The 8,132-nt window shown below is 49.1% G+C and overlaps 1 pseudogene; it reads left to right on the top strand.

The window, feature by feature from the left end:
- Positions 1-2,078: 2,078 nt before the first annotated feature.
- LOC111139370 lies at positions 2,079-7,180 on the top strand (annotated as a pseudogene).
- The last annotated feature ends 952 nt before the right edge of the window (positions 7,181-8,132 follow it).

Below are 8,132 nucleotides of genomic sequence, written 5' to 3'. Positions count from 1 at the left end.
TTAAATGTGTATAAAAAGACTTTGAATGGAGCTTGGCTTCTGGCCAGATGACTTTCAGTCTCTGAACTCAGAACAAATATTATTATAAATAGCTTCAAAAAAAAAGATAATGTGGACTTTGGAGTGACCTGTTCCAAGTCACTTATCCTCTCTGAGCCTCAGTCTTCTCATCCATAAAATGGGAATAATTCCCACATCCTGCAGTTTTGGACATTATTTGCAAAATACCAGTATCTTGCACCTTAGCAGATAGTTATTGTAAAGCATACGGAATAAGAGAAGTCATCAAAAAGCTAATACAAAGCTGGAAAACTTTTAAGAGAAAAATTTTCATCCTCTTTCATTTTTCCCTCCTTTGTAGCATTCTTACACTTTGCCTCCCATTCTAATCAGATGTGCTTGTCTTTATGCAACACGAGTTGATTTGATTTGACTTATCTCCATGTCTTCTTCCAAACTCTACATCATCCTCCAAGTACCTACCAGTGGCTTATCCAGGGACAGTAAAAAACTGACGCATTACAAGTCCAGCGGCAGAATTTTTATATCCCTTTAACTCTGAGAAAACTGGGACCTTCCTCCATAAAGACGAAGAGAAGAACAGCTATGTTCCTAAACTACATTTTTTTTTAACCACCAATGGGAGAAATTTCAGGAACAGTATTTTAATTAGCTTACTTCTTTCTCTACTTTCTACCAAGATAAAGATATCTGAGAACAAGGCTTACCTATTTGCACCATTTCTTCATTACCAGCCTGTAAAGGAGGGGGAAAGTAAAAAGAAACAGTTACTGGGTTTCATCTCATCACCTTGTACGTTTTATTTCTACCATTAACGCTTCTCAGGAGCTAATCAGGAGATGCCTGAAATGGGGACTGGTGCCTAAAGGCTGTGCCTTGGTTTGTAGGTTCTTGCGGCAAGAGAATGAGCCAATTAATAACAGTTTGGAACGGGGAGCTCTTTCCCCGTTTTAATTTTAATATTTATAAAGCCAGCAAAAATAAATACTGACATTCAATATTCTTAAAACTCAGATACTGGGTGCGGATTATCCAAGAAAGCCTCTGTATTCATAGGCGTGAAAAGAAACCTGAAAGGGGGCCTGATAGATCAGATTTGAGGTCAAGAATCGACCAGAAGGTCGATCTTCTACTTTTTAACCTACGGTCAGAACCGGGCAGACCGGAGAAGCTACAACAACTCACAGGGAAATTCTGTGCCGCAAGTCCCACCGGCGCTGAGCTGATGTGATTTACAACAGACGGCGGGGCCCGGCCCGCGAGCCTTCTGGAGGACTCTTCCGAGAGCATCGGGCTTCACCTTGAGTCCCCAAAGCGTGGGGCTGGGCGGCCGAGCGGAGGAGCCTTTCGGAGGGGGAGGGGAGGAACGAGGCGACGCCGCCAGCCTCTGCCCAGGAAAACGCTGGGCAGGAAGTGTCCCCAGCCCCCCCGCCCCAACTGTCAAACCCCAGCACGGCCGCGGTTTTCCCAGGACACGTGTCTGCTGGATCGCTCCCTGCCCCGACCGGGAACTTCCTGAAACCCCAGCCTCCCGCTGCCCGAAAACGCGGTAAGTCAGGGCGGAGGAGAGGAAGCCCCGCGAACCCGACTCTGGCGGCCGCAGCCTCAGCTCGGGAATCCCGGGCGCCGCGTCCGCAACTTCATTCAGGCGCCCAGACCGCCCTCCGAAATGGGGAAACCCAGACGGCCCGGCGAGGATGCAAATTGGCTGAACTTTGTCGTCAGGAATTGTTACGAAAGCCGCAACGACGCTGGGGGGGGGGGGGGCGCTAGGTGGGACGAGCCAGGGCTCCAGGTGTGGGAGTCGCGACCCACCCCTGCAATCCCACCCGCCGCCCCAGAACACCCCGCAGGCGGCGCCCAGCCCTTGAAGGCGCAAGATAACAGGGAAGGGTGGGAGGGGGGAGGAGGGAAGAGAGGAGGGGAAAGAGGGTTGGAACTTTTTCGGGAAAAGGTTGGGTTTGAGTTTTTTATTGTTACTATTTTCCACTTACTTGTCCATCAGCTGAAGTCCCAACCTCTACCAGAGCGGCTGCTATCAGAGTGACAGGAGAACCATGACGAGTCGAGTTCACTTTTCAACTACTGGGCGAAGCCAATGCCCAGAGCAATACCCCCAAAATAAGTTTCTTAAAAAAAAAAAAAGAAAGAAAGAAAAAAAGAAAAAAGAAAGAAAAAAGAAAAAGGAAAAATGCAGAATCAAAAAAACAAAAACAAAAACAAAACAAAACAAAAACTGTGATTTGCTTCAATGAAAATGAAATTTGAACTCTGAGACTGGCCCCTCGGCTCGGCGGTCCTTCCCACTTCACCTTCTCACCTCGTCCTCCCAAACCGAGTGTGCAGGAGCGAGAAGGTGCTGCGAGCCGGGCACGGGCTGCGCCGGGAGAGGGGGAAGGGACCGGGGGCTTCCGACTATCTCTCCCCGAGGCGGCTTTCCCTGGGCTTTTCGAGCACCACTGGTGCCTGAGGTTCGCGCAGAGAATGCTTGGGCGCCCAGGAGCACAGAAGGGTGGAAGTAGTGGCGAGCGAGAGGAGCGAGCGGGAGCGGGAGAAAGAGGCAGCGAAAGGGCGACTCCGCGGCTCGCGCAGAGGTGGGGGTGGGAGGAGCCGGAGGGGAGGAGGAGGAGGCTGGCAGAGGAGGCGGGAGGGGCGGGTCGGAGCTGCTCCTGTTGCTTTGCGTGCCGGGGTCTGCTGGCGCCGGCTACCGGCCCGGCGCTAATAAGGCGGACGGAGCCCCCCGGGCGGCCCCTCCCGACGCGGCGCCCACATCATGCCCGGCCGGGGCCCGCGCCCCACGCGCCCGCCGGGATGGCCCGGGCGGGCGCGGCCAGCGCGGGAGGACGGCAGGGAGTGGGGAGGAGCGGGACTATCCCTCCTGCTGCCGGGCCCAGGGGGGGGTCGGGCTTTGAAACCGCCTAGGTGGGGACTCGTATGGTGGAGGGCCCCCAGCTCAGAGGTCCTCTCCTGCCCCCCCCCCAGACGGGCTTAGGGGAGGGGGGCGGTCCGGGGAAGCCAAGGGTCCCTCCTGGAGGGACCCGCTTTGAGTTAATTATAGGAAGGGGGAGGGTCCACGGGCCGCTCCGGGACTTTAGGACATTCACCTCCTTCGACCTCCAGCATCCTTCCAGCCCGGGAAGAGACTCCCCGGAGGGATCCCCAGGAACCTGAGGGGCGCCCCAGACGCCCACCACGTTTTGTGGGAGTGGTCCCTGCCCGCTTCCAGTTCTTGGGTATGCTTCCCTCGTTTGTATTACTCTGGAAAGATAACCACGTCTGTTCTTGACTCGCCCGGATGCTTCCGTTTATCACTGGAGCACACAGGCCTCAGCGTCTCTTCCTCCCTCCAAGATTAAGTTATCAAATGACTTCGGCCCCCTGGGGCTGAAGCTTCCTGCGGGGAGAGGACACCAACCTGGGTTTCCAGAGCCCTGAAGATGCGAATACACTTTGCAGGAATCCAAGCCCAGGTCACTTCCTGAGGGAGACAGAGGCTGGGAGCAGAGGGCTGGAAAGGAAAGTATTTCCACCCTCCTCTGACCCGTTTCAGGTCCTCCCTCCCCAGAGCAGACCATGAAAGGGGGGCAATCGGGCACAACTTCTGATCTAATCCTCGGAGCTTCAGCTGGAGTCTTGAGAAGGTCCACCTAGGATAAAATGTGTAGAAGATAGTATTTTGCTAAGGGATTCTTCGGTAAATCATAGTTCCTTTTCTTCTTTAAAAATGGCGCGGAGTCTGGAGGTTTCTTAATCTTTGATTCATTATTTAAGGGTTGCCTCTTTAACTTACACCTAGCAAGATTCTGCGGTCACTGGTGTGTTATCTGCTAAGTCTTCTCAAAATCATGTGTACGGGACGCTGATATGTACAATCGAGAAACCAGATAGCGGAATGGCCAGATAACCTAAAGACCCCCCAATAGGGTATTAGGTTAGTATGGTGTGGAATTGTAATTAGACCCCAACCCTGAAATCTGCTAAGTTACTTTTTCCCTTCAGCATGTTTGTAACCAGCCGTTGACTTTCTATCTGGGAGTGATCTGCTGAATTTTATACCCAGTTTTCTTATTCATTAAAAAAATAATAATAATAATCCTCAGGATGCTTGGGTGGCTCAGGTCAGGATCCCGGGGCCTTCCAGTGAGTCCTGCATTGCTCCTTGCTAAGTGCGGCCTGCATCTTCCCCTGCCTTTCTCTCTCTCTCTCTCTGACAAATAAATGAAATCTTAAAAAAAAAAAAAAAAAAAGGAAAGAAAGAAAGAATCCTCATGTTCTATGAGTAAAACCTACATCAATTTACGCTGACAAGTAAAAGAATACGGAAGTACAAGTCAGACAACCTGGGTTCTAGGCCCAGCTTGGTCTGTTTGAACTTGAAAAGCCACCAAACTATTTTGGTTTCCCCCCACGAGATATTTCAGCTCTAAAAATTCTGATTTGAAGTAATAACAAATACTGTCTTTAGCCATGGCATTACACTAGTCCTTTTTGTGTTAAATTTTACAAAGTTCCGGCATTTGTCATCACAAATGGTGCAACAAGCAATTCATATGACTTTCAGGAAAACAGTGGCTTCGGACATTTGGGGCCATGACCACAGAGAGAAATGTACTTTGCATTGTGACCCAGTAAAAATTTCATGATTCAGTACGTGCTACACGCAACAATTCTGATATTTTCTATCTTAATTGTTTTCTGGGTCCCCACCTCCAGTACTGGTCAGAATCGATTTCGTTGCTTTCATGACCCAGTGAGTCATGACCCTCATTGTGACAAACATAGATTTGAGCTCTTATAAGAAGCTTTATATTTCTGGATTCTAAATGAGTTGAGTTCAGATTAATAAGGCTCTCTCAGTATAATCTAAGACAAAGTTTCTCAGAGTATGTCCTGGAATGTTAAATGTTTCTCACACACACACACACACACACAAACACACACATACACACATACACACACACTTCTTTGACAGTGACTAAAGTTTGTGAAGTACTTGGATAAACAACATGAAATGGATTTCTTTATTTCAGAACTTCACAGGGACTTTGATATCCTAAGCGCCCTGAGAGTCTTCCAGAGGGAGATAAAGTACACTATGGTCCTCATACTGATTTGACCATAAAATGCTTTTTTCTTGGGCCTTATCTTCTTAAGAACACACTACTTGGGGGAAATGCCTTCGCAAAGACCAATTATTAAGGTAAAATGAACTCTGAATCCGATAGGTAAGATTCACCTGCAGATTCAGCTTGAGTTTCTCCATCTATAATTAGTTTAATAATACTGCTTTTGCAACTTTTTTTGCTTTTGCAACTGCTTTTGTTCATGAAAATTAACAGAACCTTGCATGTCAACTGTTTAGCACATGGTCTAAAACATAACAAGGGCCTAAATGAAGATTTTTTTTTTACTTGAAACTGTATGGCGAATGTACAGATGACTCAATGGGAATGAAATATGGCGAGTTCTAAGAAAAGTAGGAAAATGTAAAGAGCTAAAATGTGATGAACTTTTAATTTTACCAGACATAACGCAGGGAATCAAAAGCAAAGCAGTCATTAAGTTCCTTTCACAAACTGCCCCCTACATGCCTGCTTTGAGATAAATCCCTGCCTTTCCCCCCCATGTTTCTTTGTCTCTGGCTTGCACTGTTTCCCACACTCATGTCCATGCACTAGCTCAAATACTAAACCAACGTTTGTAGTAGGTTTTCTTCCAAAATATGTTTGAAATGGAGAAATAATTTCAAAAGTCGTCACACATATGTAGTCTCCCTGATTGTGAAATCAGTTCCTTTAAGACTTAAGTTTCATGAAATCAGTCAATGTGTGGACATTTTAAAAATCTGTGCATCCTCATTGGCAACAATTAACTGGGCAGGAGTGTGTGTGTGTGTGTGTGTGTGTGTGTGTGTGTGTGTGTGTGTTTTCCATTTGAGGCTAACTGGTCAATGTTTTGCATCTTATCATAATTTGACAGTATTTTCATACCCCATGCATATTGTGTTCTAAACATATAAACAAATTTTTGTCATTTCTTACAGCAAAAAGAAAAAAAAATCATTTATAATTTGTTGTTGCTCTGCTATTTACCTTTCTCATGCCTTTTTTTTTTTTAATAAGATTTGTTTTTAGAGTAATTTAAGATTCACAGCAGAGCTGAGGGGGAGATGGAGATTTCTCATATGCCCCCCAGTCCCTACACAATAGAACCTCCACTAATATCCCCACCTCCAAACTGTAACAAAAGAATGGTACATTAGTTAGAACAGCTGTGGGGTCCTGCCACCAGCCTCATGGCAGTGACCCATCCCGTCCTGTCCCCGTCCCTGTAGATAGGTGGTCTTCCTGGAACTGTTCCTGCAGACGGCAGAGAAGCACTTTATGGTGGGACACAGGTTCAACCTACTATGTCCTCACAGATCAGCCAGTGGCCATGCCAGGTGTGTCCCCCTGGGAGGACCACACACTTGTGTGCCCTGCAACCCCCAGACTCTCACGCCCCCCCACTCCGTGTCAATCCTGAAAGTCAATGCTATCACCACCCCACCTTCCAGAGGCTCTGAGGGGCCAGGCCACTTGCCTGTAGTCATGCCCGGTGCACTCACGGGTCACCTCAAGGATCCCTTAGCCCGTGCTGGCAGGATGTGTCCATGCAGCCCATGGAGATTATCAGGAACTTCTCGCAGCAGTGCTTCCTCTACGAGGTGGACTACCTGGTGTGTGTGAACATGGCCATGAAGTTCAGCTACCACGTGGCATGGAGTTCCTGTCCCCCCTCTTGACACCCTGCACCCTGGTTTCTTCAGGGTAGCCCATGATTCCTTCACCTAGGAGCACCGGCCGCATTCCCGGGCCTACATTCCCAGAGACGAGGGTGATTTCTACTACACAGGAGGCTTTTTGGGGAGTTGGTGGTCGAGGTTCTCCAGCTGACCTCTGCCTATCACCAGGTGATGGTGGTCTATCAGGCCACTGGGGTTGAGGACGCGTGGCACGATGAGAGCTACGTGAACAGGTACCTGCTGGAACATAAGCCCACCAAGGTGCTGTCCCTGGAGCACCTGTGGGACCTGCAGTGGCTGGGCCGGCCCCAGGTCATGAAGAAGCTGAGATTCGTGGCTGTGCCTGATAATCACCAGGACATCCAGGACTCGTGAGGGGCTGCACCTGCTTCCAGCAGGGGACTGCCCTGGGCAGAGCTGTCAGAGCATGTTCCCTCCTCTGTCCCTTCTGGAGAAACTGTGGAGCACTGCCCACTCAGCCACATCCAGAACTCCCCCACGCCTGTGCAGAGGAGACCTGCCTGAATGCCCAAGGGCCTTTCTTTGTGGTCACTCCATTTTGATCATTCAAGGGTCATTCGAGGCTGTGAAGGGCTCCAACTTCATGTCAGGTGTTTTTCTATGTCAGTGATGGGCAAATATTTTTATTCTTTTTTAAAGATTTATTTCTTTATTTGACAGAGAGAAAGAATACAAGCAGGGGGTTGGCAGTAGTGGGAGAAGCAGGCTCCCTCCTCAGGGAGCTCAATGCAGGACTCGATCCCGACACCCTGGGATCCTGACCTGAGCTGAAGGCAGACGCTTCAACAACAGAGCCCCCCAGGTGCTCCCCGCCTTGTTTTTCAATGCCTATTTCTGTGCCAGTGTTTATGAAACGTGGGCACCGGGTACGTCTGGATGTGCATCCTGTTGGGATCCCTTGGTGCCCACCAGTGGGTCTGCACTCGTGCCCTCATCTGCCCACACTGCATCTTAGCAAGCAATCACTGAGTGCCTACTGTGAGCTCAGTCTCCAACAAGAACCAGAGCATGAGGGTGGAGAACTGAGATACAGTATTCTTACCCCTGGGCCCTCCTGGAACCTGGGATGGCCCCATCCTCCTGACTCACTGCTTTCCTTATTGCTATAAGGAAATACACATCCCCCTGATGCACTTAAGCTTGGTGACGAGTCCAAGTCAGTGGTGTCAGGTATGTTCACCATTCTGCACCTGCCAACTGCATTGATAACTACAACTTTGTCATCAAAACTGAACCTCTCCCCATGAGACACTAATCCCCCAATCCACCTCTTGGCCCGGGACCCACCAGTTCCTTTTACCTTTAA

The sequence above is a fragment of the Enhydra lutris genome, unplaced genomic scaffold (assembly GCF_002288905.1).
Source record: "Enhydra lutris kenyoni isolate GAN:26980312 unplaced genomic scaffold, ASM228890v2 scaffoldscaffold103, whole genome shotgun sequence".
Classification (NCBI taxonomy): Eukaryota; Metazoa; Chordata; class Mammalia; order Carnivora; family Mustelidae; genus Enhydra; species Enhydra lutris.
Note: the sequence above shows the minus strand (reverse complement) of the source record. Positions and strands in the feature narration are given on the sequence as shown.